The sequence below is a fragment of the Acomys russatus genome, chromosome 11 (assembly GCF_903995435.1).
Source record: "Acomys russatus chromosome 11, mAcoRus1.1, whole genome shotgun sequence".
Lineage (NCBI taxonomy): Eukaryota > Metazoa > Chordata > Mammalia > Rodentia > Muridae > Acomys > Acomys russatus.
Genome location: NC_067147.1, coordinates 44174266 through 44187016, shown reverse-complemented (window position 1 = coordinate 44187016; position 12751 = coordinate 44174266).

The window sequence follows — 12751 nt, the reverse complement described above, 5'->3', positions numbered from 1 at the left end:
GCCCTCCTCCTATTGCACAAACGCAGGAAGCAACCACTGCTGTGGGATGGCATAGGGTGTGTTGGGCAAAGGTGAAGAAGAAGAGCACTAGATGCTGCCTGGCGTGTGCCAACTGCGGAGAACGGCTATAAGACTTGCTCGCCTCTGGACTCACAAGGCCTCTGCAGTCCCTTTAAACCTGATCTGGCTTTCCTACGTCAAAGAAGGCACACAGCTGTAGTTGTGATGTGTGAAACAAGGCATAGCTGTTCGAAGGATGTGTAGTCAACATCGGTGCTCCTCGGTCTCGGCCCCCCTCAAATGCCCCATAATGAAACCAAAGGAGCAAGCAAGCCAGACAACCATTCAGTTTCCATTCCTTTTCATGGCCCCATAGCTAAGAGAGAAGGTGACTGTAAGCGAGGTCTTGCTGCTGGGGACTTAGCTCAGTTGGTAGCGTGCTTGCTTAGCATGCATGAAACCCTGGGTTCGATTCCTGCACTGTACCATCTTGTAGTGATGCCTGTCTGTCTTCCCAGAACTCAGGAGGTGTGGACAGGAGAATTAGAAGTTCAAAAATCAGAGAGAGAGAGAGAGAGAGAGAGAGAGAGAGAGAGAGAGGGAGGGAGAGAGAGAAAGACAGAGACAGAGACAGAGACAGAGATGGGGAGGGAGAGACAGAGGGTAGACATCCTGGACTTGCTTTGTAGGCCAGACTGGCCTCGAACTCACAGTAATCTATCTGCCTCTGCCTGCCAAGTGCTGGGATTAATAATGGTGTGCACCAACACGCCCTGCCGTGGTGCATGTCTTTAATCCCAGTAGTCGGATGGCAGAGGCAGGCAGATCTCTGTGAGTTTGAGGCCAGCCTAGTTTCTGTACTGTGGACATTGCAACAGAGCATGTGATTCATAACCAACCAACCAACAACCATAGCCTGAAGTAGTTGAAGGAAAATGAGAAATTCAACTGAGCAGTCTGAAAGGCCTAACTTCCGGCATCCATGATCCAGTGACTAGAACGTCAGCAGCATGTGACTTCTCTGCCCTGGGTCTGCCTACTTGGTTTATTCCCAAACGGATTCTTCTCTTGACTTTGAAAGATGGAGGTTCTATGCTCTGCATCCTGTCGGACTCATATCCGGTAGAAAAGGTTCATTATGCTTTTCCCAGGAGCAAACTCACAGAGCCGTGCTGCCTCTAACTGCAAGTGTATCACAGGCATCAGTGGAAGCATGACGCACTGCTAGGCTTTGACATGGGTCGTGTACATTGAGAATTAGTATATAGATGACCTAAAAGCTAGTTCTAATTGCGTGCGTAGGCGTGTGCGCGCGGGCGTGCGCATGAGCACTACGTCAACCTTGGGCGTCATCCCTTAAGACACCATCTACCTTGTTTTAGGAGACAAGTTCTTTTACCTTCTCCTGGAACTCTCTGATTTGGCTAGGATGACAAGCCAGTGACCGGCCAGGGATATTTCCTTCTCCACCTCTCAAGGTCTGGGATGACAACTGTGTGCCAGAACGCCCAACTGTTTTCGCTGGAGTTCCGAGGATCGATTTGACGTCCTCAAGCTTGCAACGGCAAGCGCCTGACTGACCTCACTGTCTCCTCAGCGCCTGCTTTCGAGAATTTTCCAATGAATAGTATGTGTCCCTAATTCTGCAGGGTTGTTCTAAGAACTTTACAAATAATAACCCACTCAGTTGTCTTCAGCCAGTAAAATAAGAACTAACATGGTTAAATCTGTAGAAATGAGGAAGCCGCTGATAAGGTAATAGAGTGTACCTGTCACACGGCTTATACCTGGTAGAGGAGGCACAGTTTCCAACACCAGCAGCCTTGCTCCTGAATACCCGGCTTTCTGCTGCCTGAGATGACGGTGCAACCTTTTCAGAGTAAAAGGCTCCCAGAGAGCTTGCTGGCAGGACCCAAGCTAAGTGGCAGTCCAGCTCAGAGTGGGTAGTAATTGGCTTCTCCACCCGTCTTGGGCTTGCTTTTTGAAGAGTGTTTTGGACTCTCCTAGCTGTGTTCTCATGCACGATGTATTTGCTAATTCCTGGAACCGAGAAGACTTGCCAATCAGCTTCTTGGAGACGGATGACTTCTTAAATGTCAAACGAAACATTGAATCGTTAAATTGTGCTGTCTTAAAATGTCAGGAAAAACCATTATTTTTGCAGGCAGAGCCCTTCAGTGTGGTCTGATTTTGAGTCTGTGAAATAACTCTCGTCTTCAAGGAAAAAGAACTTTCTTTTACTTATTTTGAAAAGTGCTGTTGTTGTTTTCTTCAAAGAGTTGTCCAGGAAGCAGTGCTGAGCCTCTGAGTCCTGCTTATGATGGGGCTATTTGTGCTGGGAGCTGGGAGTGGTGGCCCACGCATTTAATCCCAGCACTCGAGAGGCAGAGGCAGGCGGATCTCTGTGAGTTCGAGACCAGCCTGGTCTACAAAGCAAGTCCAGGACAGTCAAGGCTACACAGAGAGACTCTGTCTCAAAAAAGAGAAGGGGGGCATATTTTAATTTTTCCTTGTCTTTTTGTTGTTGTTTTGAGGCAGGGTTTCTCTATATAGCCTTGCCTCTCCTGGACTCGACTTGTAGACCAGGCTGGCCTCAAACTCACAGAAATCTGCCTGTCACTGCCTCCCGGAGTGCTGGGATTATGGGTGTGGGCCACCACGCCAGGCTCCCAAGGTCTTTCTTCAAGTAGTTGAGGCTTCCAAGAGACTCCAAGAAGGGCCTCTGTCCATTCTTTCTAGCTTCTCTTTCCCTCTCACTCCAGTGGCATAATGTGTCATGTGTCCTTTGAAATTCATTGTCACTTAAAGTATTGCAAACTGCTTTTCCTGCAGAGCATGGTGGGGGCTTTGTGCAATAGAGGCTATTACAGGGCCTCCACCAAATGTTTCCCAGGGCAGAGGCTGTGTTCCGTGCAGGTGTTGTTAGGTGATTAGGAGCTGAGTTAAATCACCTGAAGTCGACAGAGGTGAAGGGACGGGAGGAGATGCTTCTGTGCAACTCGGGGAAGTTCCAGTGTTTCAAAACAACTTTGACAGCAGTCAGCTTTTCCTCTTCCTGGTTTCCTCTTTCTTCACGACCCAGCTTGATCAACTCAAACTGGTTAGGTCCTAGTCGACTCTGAAACCATCTCTCTATCTGAAATTACATGGTAAGGCTTTTAACCACGTAATTTACCCGGAGGTTAATTGGAGGAGGGGGGGAGTAACTGTCTCTCCTCAGTGTAGCAGCCTGCTGCTATCTTGTGTCTTATAAAGACTTAATTTACATATTTTAGACTGTCACATTCGTACAGGCGCTCAGAATTGGGCAAACACAGCCTAGAAACAGACAGGCCAAACTGCATGTAAAAGGAGCCCATTCTTTCAGATCGAAAATTATTAGGTGAATGATACTGAACAAATCAAAATCTTTCTGGCCCTCCAAATAATTCAGAATATCTACTCCCTGCTTGCAGAATTGAACTTGTTTGTTTTGTTTTTGTTGTTGTTGTTGTTATTATTATTATTATTATTATTAATATTATTATTTTGAGACAGGGTTTCTCTGTGTAGCCTTGACTGTTCTGGACTCGCTTTGTAGACCACACTGGCCTGGAACTCACAGTGATCTACCTGCCTCTGCTTCCTGAGTGTTGGTGAACCTGTTTGTATGAAATAAAAATGTTAAATACTGGTAATTATTTTCTGGTTTTTGTGGTCTTGGAAATTTAGATGCACTCCTGCTCTTGAGTAGCAGTTAATTTGTGCTTTTTATTTTATTTTATTTTAAAAGACAGGGTTTCTCTGTGTAACAGAGCCCTGCATGTCTTGGACTCACTTTGTAGATCAGGCTGGCCTGCCTCTGCCTCCAAGTGCTGGAATTAAAGGCCTGTGCTACCACATCTAGCAGCTTTTGTTTGTTTGTTTGCTTTGTTTTCCAAGACAGAGTTTCTCTGTGTAGCCTTGGCTGTCCTGGACTCACTTTATAGACCAGGCTGGCCTTGAACTCACAGCAATCCACCTGCCTCTGCCTCCCGAGTGCTGGGATTAAAGGTGTGCGCCACCACGCCCCCCCCCCTTTTTTTAAGATTTATTTTTATGGTGCTGCAGAGATGGCTGCTCTTCCAGAGGACCTGAGTTCAATTCCCAGCACCCACATAGCAGCTCACAACTGTCTGTAACTCCAGCTCCAGGGGATTCAGTGCACATGCATACATGCAGGCAAAACACCAGTGCACATAAAATAAATAATAAACCATTACAATAGATTTATTTTTATTTGTGTGTGTGTGTGGGTACCTTGGAGGCCAGAAGAAGGTATTAAATCCCATGGTAGTTGTGAGTCACTTGACATGAGGGTTAGAGCCACCATGTGGTTGCTGGGGATTGCACTCAGGGCCCCTGGAAGAGCAGACAGTGCTCTTATCCACTGAGCCATCTCTCCAGCCCCTGACATGAGGGTTAGAGATCAATCTTGGGTCTTTTGAAAGAATAGTAAGTGCTTTTTGTTGTTGTTTTTATTTTATTTTATTTTTTGTTTTTCCAGCTAGGATTTCTCTGTACAGCCTTGGACTTACTTTGTAGACCAGGCTGTCCTTGAACTCACAGAGATCTGCCTCCAAAATGCTGGCATAGTAAGTGCTTTTAACTGCTAAGTCATCTCTCCAGCCACGGGGGTAACTGTTAAAAGAACTAAATCACAGAAGCATTGGAATCTTACCTCCTTTTCATTCCTTGCAAGATAGCAGCATTGAAAACTCAGTATAGCCAGGTGGTGGTGGCACACGCCTTTTTAATCCCAGCACTCAGGAGGCAGAGGCAGGTGGATCTCTGTGAGTTTGAGGCCATCCTGGTCTACAAAGCAAGTCCAAGACAGCCAAGGGTACACAGAGAAACCCTGTCTTAAAAAAACCAAAACCCAAAACAAAACAAAACTGAAAACTCAGTATAAATAAGCAAGTGGCTTGGCTCTTGGACGGCTTAGCTGGGAGAGGGGATTCAGGATGACGGCTCAAAAGGCAACATTTGACTGACGCAAAACATGAGTCAGCCTGGGAGAAACTTTATGGCTTTGGAGGACCTTCTCGGGCAGGGCAAGGTAACAGAAGATCTTATTCATCCCTGGAGGACCAGCACGGAAAGTCAAGCAGGGAAAGGTTTGCTTTGGATACACGCACAGGACAAGGAAGCAGTGAGCGAAAGCAGGCAGCTCCGGGAGTTGAAAACTGCCTTCCGGTTTGCCTCTGTCAAGTAAGCAGTCTAGGGCCAGGTACATCCCCTGTCTAGTCTTCTTTATCTACAAACTAGGGAGACGGGACCGTCTCTACGCTCTGACAGCTCTAGGTAGGTTCTTTCCAAAGGCGCCTGGCTGAGTCAGGGGCTTCTTCAAAAACAAGTCGGGGGAAAAAAAAAAAAAAAAAGTTGCCAAACACAGCAGCTGCTTCCCTCCCTGTGGTCAGCATCTCCCGTGGGCCTGCACTGCTTACCCAACCCTCCCTGGATGCCGCCTTCCCTCAGCCTGACCTGTATTATGCAGGTATAATGTTCCCGTTTTTCCCCTTGTGAGTTTTTGGCAAATAGGAATCTAATCATTCATTTTATGGTTTCTGAAAGCTTACAGACTGGACAGAGGGTGCAGTGCCGTGGGAGAGAGGTAGTGGTAGAGGGTTCTGAGTTTAATCCCTAGCCCTGGAGGAAAATGCTGCCTTCCTTTCTGCTCATGAGGATTGCGTAACCAGGGAATTGTGGGTCTATGACTACATAATATTTCCAGCAGCACATTTTCTATGCTAATGACTTAATCATTTCCTATGACTCTTGTGTGTTATGCTACTGTGCAGATATAAGGCTCCTTGGCTCACGTGTGCAATTACTGGTCAGTAATTATGTTTTTCATTAAGAGAGCAGCTATTTACAGACACATGTGATTGTACATGCATACGATCATAGACACAGTTCCTCCTGTATCAGTCTATATTTTAGCCACTTGGAGAAAAGAACACATTTTTAATATGCATTTTTCCTTTCTATGCCTCTGCCTTGTAAGGCTCCTGTGAAGAATTTTAAAGCTGAACGTTTTCTTCAAGGTCATCGGAGATCTGACTCTTTATTTTTACAGTTGAAAAAACTAAGACCAGAAAGGTTAAGGTATCAGTACAGGTCACAGTCAATGTCAAGTGATAACTGATGGGTCTCCATTCCCGGCCAATTAATTACTCTCTTGCTACAACATAATAATATTTATAGACACAGAAGATGAAACATGTATGTTTATATAAATATAACCATGGAAATTTTATGTTTTGCTTATGTTCTATTATGGAAAGAGAGATTTGGGTATAAATTTCCCTCTTGAATGTCTTGGAGAAATGTATCTTTATGGGTGTTATTCACGGGTGAGAGTAGGCATCACGACGTAGGTAGAAGATATGTATCCTGTCTCTTTAGATGCCTATTTCATGCTGTGCCAAGCGAATGGAGTACAGGTACCGGTTAATAATTTATGGTATGCATTCATCTGCATTCCTCTTCGATTGAAATATTAATTCCCCGTTGATCATCATTATTTGCTTTTCGCCCAGGCAATGTCCAATGTGCAGAGAGCCTGATGAAACGCTTATTTCCTGGACTCACGATGGCTCCCATGCTTTGCCAGTAATTTACTGGTTTTATTTACTTGTGGTAACGGGCACATCACGCAGAGCGTGCTAGCTGTGGGACTCCTCCTGAGTGCCTTTTTTTTCTAGGGCAGGACAATGCAAAAGAAACAGCTGTTTCCTATTGTATTTCCTGCAAGTGCCTACATTTCAACGGTGTTTTTCTTCAAATGATGCTGGAGAATATAGAGTGTTTAAAAACCTTGCCCGGCGCACGCCTTTAATCCCAGAACTTGGGAGGCAGAGGCAGGCGGATGATTGTGAGTTCGAGGCCAGCCTGGTCTACAAAGCAAGTCTAGGATAGGCAAGGCTACACAGAGAAACCCTGTCTCAAAAAACCAAAACAAACAAACAAACAAACAAAAAACCTCAGCCAGATACTTATCAATAGAATAAGCATTTTAAAAATATCTTGAAAAATATGTGTGTATATGTACATGTGTGTATATATTATAAAAAAAAACAACAGGTTCTGAAAAGATGGGGCATGAAAGGGTTGGTTTAATGACTTAGAAAATAGCTGGGCGTGGTGGCGCACGCCTTTAATCCTAGCTCTCGGGAGGCAGAGGCAGGCGGATCACTGAGTTCGAGGCCAGCCTGGTCTACAAAAGCGAGTCTAGGACAGCCAAGGCTACACAGAGAAACCCTGTCTCGAAAAACCAAAAAAAAAGAAAGAAAAAAGAAAATATATGGGCAGTATAAATTTGTATATATGGATGTATTTTATATACATGATTTATAAAAAAATAATCAATAGCCAGGTGGTGGTGGTACATGTCTTTAGTCTTAGAGTTCAGGAAGGAGAGGCAGGAGGATCTCTTTGAGTCTGAGGCCAACCTGGTCTACAATACTTCCAGGACATTTAGAGCTATACAAAGAAACTGTCTCAAACAAATAAACAAACAACAACAACAAAAAAACAAAGAAGAAAAATTTCATCAATAATAATGGGATGAAAGAAATCTAGCATAGGAACTGTCCAATACTCTATGTACTAAGAGACAAAACTTTTTCATGTTTGAATTTGTTTTGTTTTGTTTGGGTTTTGGTTTTTTTGAGACAGGGTTTCTTTTTTGGGGGGGGGGGCAGGAGTTGAGATAAGGTCTCTGTGTGTAGCCTTGGCTGTCCTGGACTCACTTTGTAGACCAAGCTGGCCTTGAACTCACAGAGATCCACCTGCCTCTGCCTCTCGAGTGCTGGGATTAAAGGCGTGCGCCGCCATGACAGGCTCATGTTTGAATTTGTAAAGGTCAATTTGCAAGTACACCTTTACTTACTATGAAATGTAGTACTAAATTCTTATTTTTCCAAGACAATTGGGCTTCCCAAATTGTGGGCCTTTCCACTGAACTGTGAAGCCATTGTGAAGTACTGAGTAAGGGGGACCTGCCCTTTCCTTGCTTCCTCCTCTGGCTGTCTGTTCCTTTCTTGTTTGTGGTGTGTTTCACCTTGGGGACTGATCACTCTGTCTATCACAGTGGTTGGCTCTAATCCCAGCACTTGTGAGGCAGAGCCAGGCAGATTGCTGTCAGTTCAAGACCTGCCTGGTTTACAAAGTGACTCCAGGACAGCCGAGTAACACAGATACTGTCTCAAAAAACTGAAAAAAAAAAAAAGAGCTGGGTCTTATTCTGTCATTTCTGACTTCCTCTTTTTTCTCTTAACACACACACACACACACACACACACACACACACACACACACACACACACACACCAGACCAGGTGCTGGTGGCACACATCTTTAATCCCAGCACTCAAAAGACAGAGGCAGGCAGATCTCTGAGTTCAAGGTCAGACTTGTCTACAGAGTGAGTTTCAGGACCATGTAGTGAGACCCTGTCTCCAAAAAACACCAAAATAGAAAAAAGATTAAATCATGTATATAATATAAGTGTTGTGTGGGTATGTACACAGAAGTACAGGCGCCAGTGAAGGCCAAAGTTAAGTCATTAAGTCATTAGATCTGCTGGAGCTGGAGGTTCAGGTGGCTATGAGCTACCTAGTGTGAAAGTTGGGAACTGAACTTGGATCCTCTGCAAAAGCAGTCAGCACTCCTTTTTTTTTTTTTTTTTTTTTGGTTTTTCGAGACAGGGTTTTTAGTGTGTAGAAATCCTGCCTAGAAACAAAGAAAAGAAAAAGAAAAAAGACATTCCTTATTTTATCCTTTTCCACTACCTCCTTGAAATAGTCTGTTAATTGAAACAAACTAAGCCCTCGGCTCAAGCCTGTCAACAAAACCAAGGACCATCACATTGTTAACAGCTTCTCGCAGATGAGCCAGTGGTAGGGTAAGGGCAGGACACCCTTCAGGAACAGCAGACTCGAATGACAGCAGCTTGCACTTAGCTGGTGACCCAGTTTTTCCTAAATCTCATTGAAAGAAATCTATCTGAATCATCGTCTATGCAATGCCCGCGTGTCGGGGTCGGGATGAGACAGAGTTTAGTATCTGTCGGAGCAGGTAAGAAAATCAGACACCGCTTAAGTGTCTACGAGAGAAAGAACTCAACACAGGAATTATGGACATGCTGATGGAGATGTTAGGAGGCAAAGGCTTTTCAACAAAGAGAGAAAGGAAGAAAAATCCCTGAGCCTAAGATGCACTGCTTTCCCCTCTCTCTCAGTCTCCTCTATAATGTTAAGCCCACTGGCTAATCACAGAGGGTGGCCATGGCCACTGGAGGTGAGGAAAGGACAAACTTCAGATCAGTAACCCCTTGGGAGAGGTGAAGGTTGCGTGGGATGGAGAGTCGGGTAGTGAGGGGATGCTCTGTAAAGACGCGAAGAATGCAGCCACAAGGCTCGAGATACACACAGCATCCTGTACAAGGAGCCCCGCTTAACTTCATTACTGGCAAAAGCTCCCGCCAAATCCGAGGTCAGGTTGGGAGAGCAAAGGCTGAGGGCCCACGGGGCTAGGCTCAATTTGAGGTTGACTGCAGCTCTTGCAGTTTCTGCTTAAGCTTGCCTCCCTTTGGGGCTTTCTCTTTCCTTCCTCTTCCTTCCTTCCCCTCCCGCTGCTTCCCTGCTTAGACTTTCCCTGCCACCATTAGTCAGACTGCTGCGGGTTTACTGGGGAAAGCCTCAACTCCTCTTCAGCTGGCTCCCTGCCTCAGGGGAGGCTTAAGATCATTAAAGGCAAGGATTAGTTCTGCGCAAGAGTCTCTCAAGCCTCAAGCTTCCACAGAGGAAGTGATCCCTGAGCACGGCTAAGCATCATCACGTGTGATGGAGGGCTGGAATTATTGGCTTAGTGGCTTCACAGTTAAAGATTTCTTGAGGTTAATGACTGTGCCCTGTGGTACTCAGAACACAGTGTTCCTGAGTATTAGGTTTTGCGGGTTATGACTGAGAGCTAGAAGGCCAGGAGTTGATAAAGGTCTACTTCCTGTCTGCCTGGCCTGGAGTAAGTTAAGATAAAGTCCCTCAGCCTTATTTTGTTTTGTTTTTCCGACACGGGGTTTCTCTGTGTAGCCCGGCAGTCCTGGTACTCCCTCTGTAGACCAGGCTGGCCTTGAACTCTGATATCCTCCTGCCTCTGCTTGCCAAGTGCTGGGATTAAAGGTGTGTGCCACCACCACTCCTAAATTTTGTGTTTTTAAAGGAAGAGCTTACTTCTGTGGCTTGTTCATTCGCATCCCAGGCCGTGTGAGGACAGAAACAACATCTTATGTTTTGCTGGATGGCGGCATCGGCATGTCATCTTGCACAGACAAACGACCAGCTTGTTGTTTGTGGAGAGATCTCTCATGAAACACTGGGAAGAAGCGATGTACAATGTGACTAAGCTTTAAAAAATGTTTGGGGGGGCGGGGCTAGAGAGATGGCTCAGTGGTTAAGAGCATTTGCACTCTTGCAGTGGACCCAAGTTGGGTTCCCAGTCTTTTTTTTCCAGGCAGTTTACAATAGCCTGTAACTCCAGCTCCATAGGATCTGATGCCCTCTTCTGGCCTTTGAGGGGACCTGCACACATGGTACAAACACACACTTAAATTAAAAAAAAATTTTTTTGTTTTAAATTAAATTTGTTTTGTTTTTATTTTTATTATCTTCTTTTTTCCTTCTCTCTGTCTTTCTTGTTTTTGTTTTGTTTTTGTTGTTTCTTTTTCTTTTGAGACAGGGTTTTCTTCTCTAGCCTGGACTTGCTTTGTAGACCAGGCTGACCTCGAACTCATAACAATCTTCCTGCTTCTGCCACAGGAGTGCTGGGGTTGAAAGTGTGTGCCACCATACCTGGTCTTTCTGTCTGTCTGTCTGTCTGTCTGTCTTTTCCAAGGTCTTGTGTTTCTCTGGTTGGACCTCTTAGGTATACAGAGACGACTGAACTCCTGATGCTCCTACCTCCCACGTTCTGAGACTACAGCTATGTACCACATAGCTGGCAAGCTTTCTATGTGTAAAAGCATTTCTACTTCTTAGTGCTGTTTAGAAGACACACACACACACACACACACACACACACACACACGGCCCTCTAGCAAATCTACTTTTCAGAGAACACAAATCCAGGTGCCTACCAGGATCAGGAAAGTAAGGTGCAGTTAACCTCAGTCAGCTGGGCCTATCTAGATCGTAGAGCCCTGAAAAACACTGGAGAGAAAATGCCATGTTCTCTCCTAAGGTGACACCCGATGTTCTGAAACTGTGTCTTAAATGCTTTTTGTCATATGAGAGGGTGGCCCCAGTTATGTCAGACTCTTATGGGTTTATGTGATAAGTCCTTGGTATTTGTGACTGGTTAGCCAGATGAGAGAGACTGCCCAACTGTCAACACATTTTTTAAAAACTCACTTCCGACTTTTAGGCACTAAGGTAAGGACTCTTAGTAGTTCTGTTCAAAGCACTTTCTAAAATGTTCTGAGCACCATGTCATGGTTTGGGGGGGCCCCTGCTTAGTGTAACATCCTTTCTAATTACACTCTCCCAGGCAGCTTCTCTATCGTACTGTTTACTTGAAGAGGTAACCCCAGGGCAAACAAGAAAGCTCTTATCTGTCCCTGCACTTTGACTTTCTATTGACTAAAGTCCTTACTGGGTACGGTCTTTCAGATTTGTGTCAACAGCGGTCATTATAACATGAGTGATGATAGATAATCAACCAAGTGTGCCGTGTCCCCTGCCCCTCTGCCCCCCCCACCCACCTCGAAAGGGTGCTTATGTGTAGAGGTCACAAAGATAAAGACCACTCCAGTGTTTAAATGTGGTTTGCCTAGAGAGAGTACCCTGCTGTCGTCTGGGCTGAGCCTACATTTTCTAGGCAAAATGTAGAAATCCCTGTGTCCTGGTGGGGTGTAGCAGCTCAAGGGGAGCCACTTGAGTTGCAGGAGACCTACTTCAATTTGCAGTTGATTTGGTCTTGAGGGGAGCAAACAGAAGTAGTAAATGAGCCGTTTTCCAGAGTGATGGAACTAGAATTGATTCTTGGCTCAGAAAGGTGTGAGTCAGTTTAGTCCTGACTAAGTCTCTACTATGACACACAGTGACTCACTTCCCTGCGTGATGTCACTTTTGTTCCTTTCAGGACTTGACCCCCCCCCCCCCCGTTGTTTTGTACTGTTAGTATTTCTTTTTAAAAAGAAGGAAAATAAGCCGGGTGGTAGTGGTGCACGGCTTTAATCCCAGCACTCACTCTGGAGGCAGAGGCAGGCGGATCGTTGTGAGTTCAAGGCCAGTCTGGTCTACCAAGTCTAGGACAGCCAAGACTACACAGAGAAACCCTGTCTTGAAAAGCAAAAAACAAGGGGGCTGGAGAGATGGCTCAGCGGTTAAGAGCTCTGACTGCTCTTCCAAAGGTCATGAGTTCAATCCTCAGCAACCACATGGTGGCTCATAACCATCTATAATGAGATCTGATGCCCTCTTCTGGCCTGCAGGTGTACATGCAGACCAGAGCACTGTATGCCTAATAATAAATAAATCTTAAAAAAAAGAAAAAGAAAAAAAAAATGGAAAATATTGTAATGAAGATAAACTATTCCCAGTAATGTAAAATCAGACTAATAAAGAAAGCTTTGATTATTTTTGTCATAATGAGCTTTAAGGAGTTAACAAGTGTTGAGTGCCTGTATCCTTATTCTTGTTCATTAGGTTTGTTAGTTTTCAAATAGCCTAGT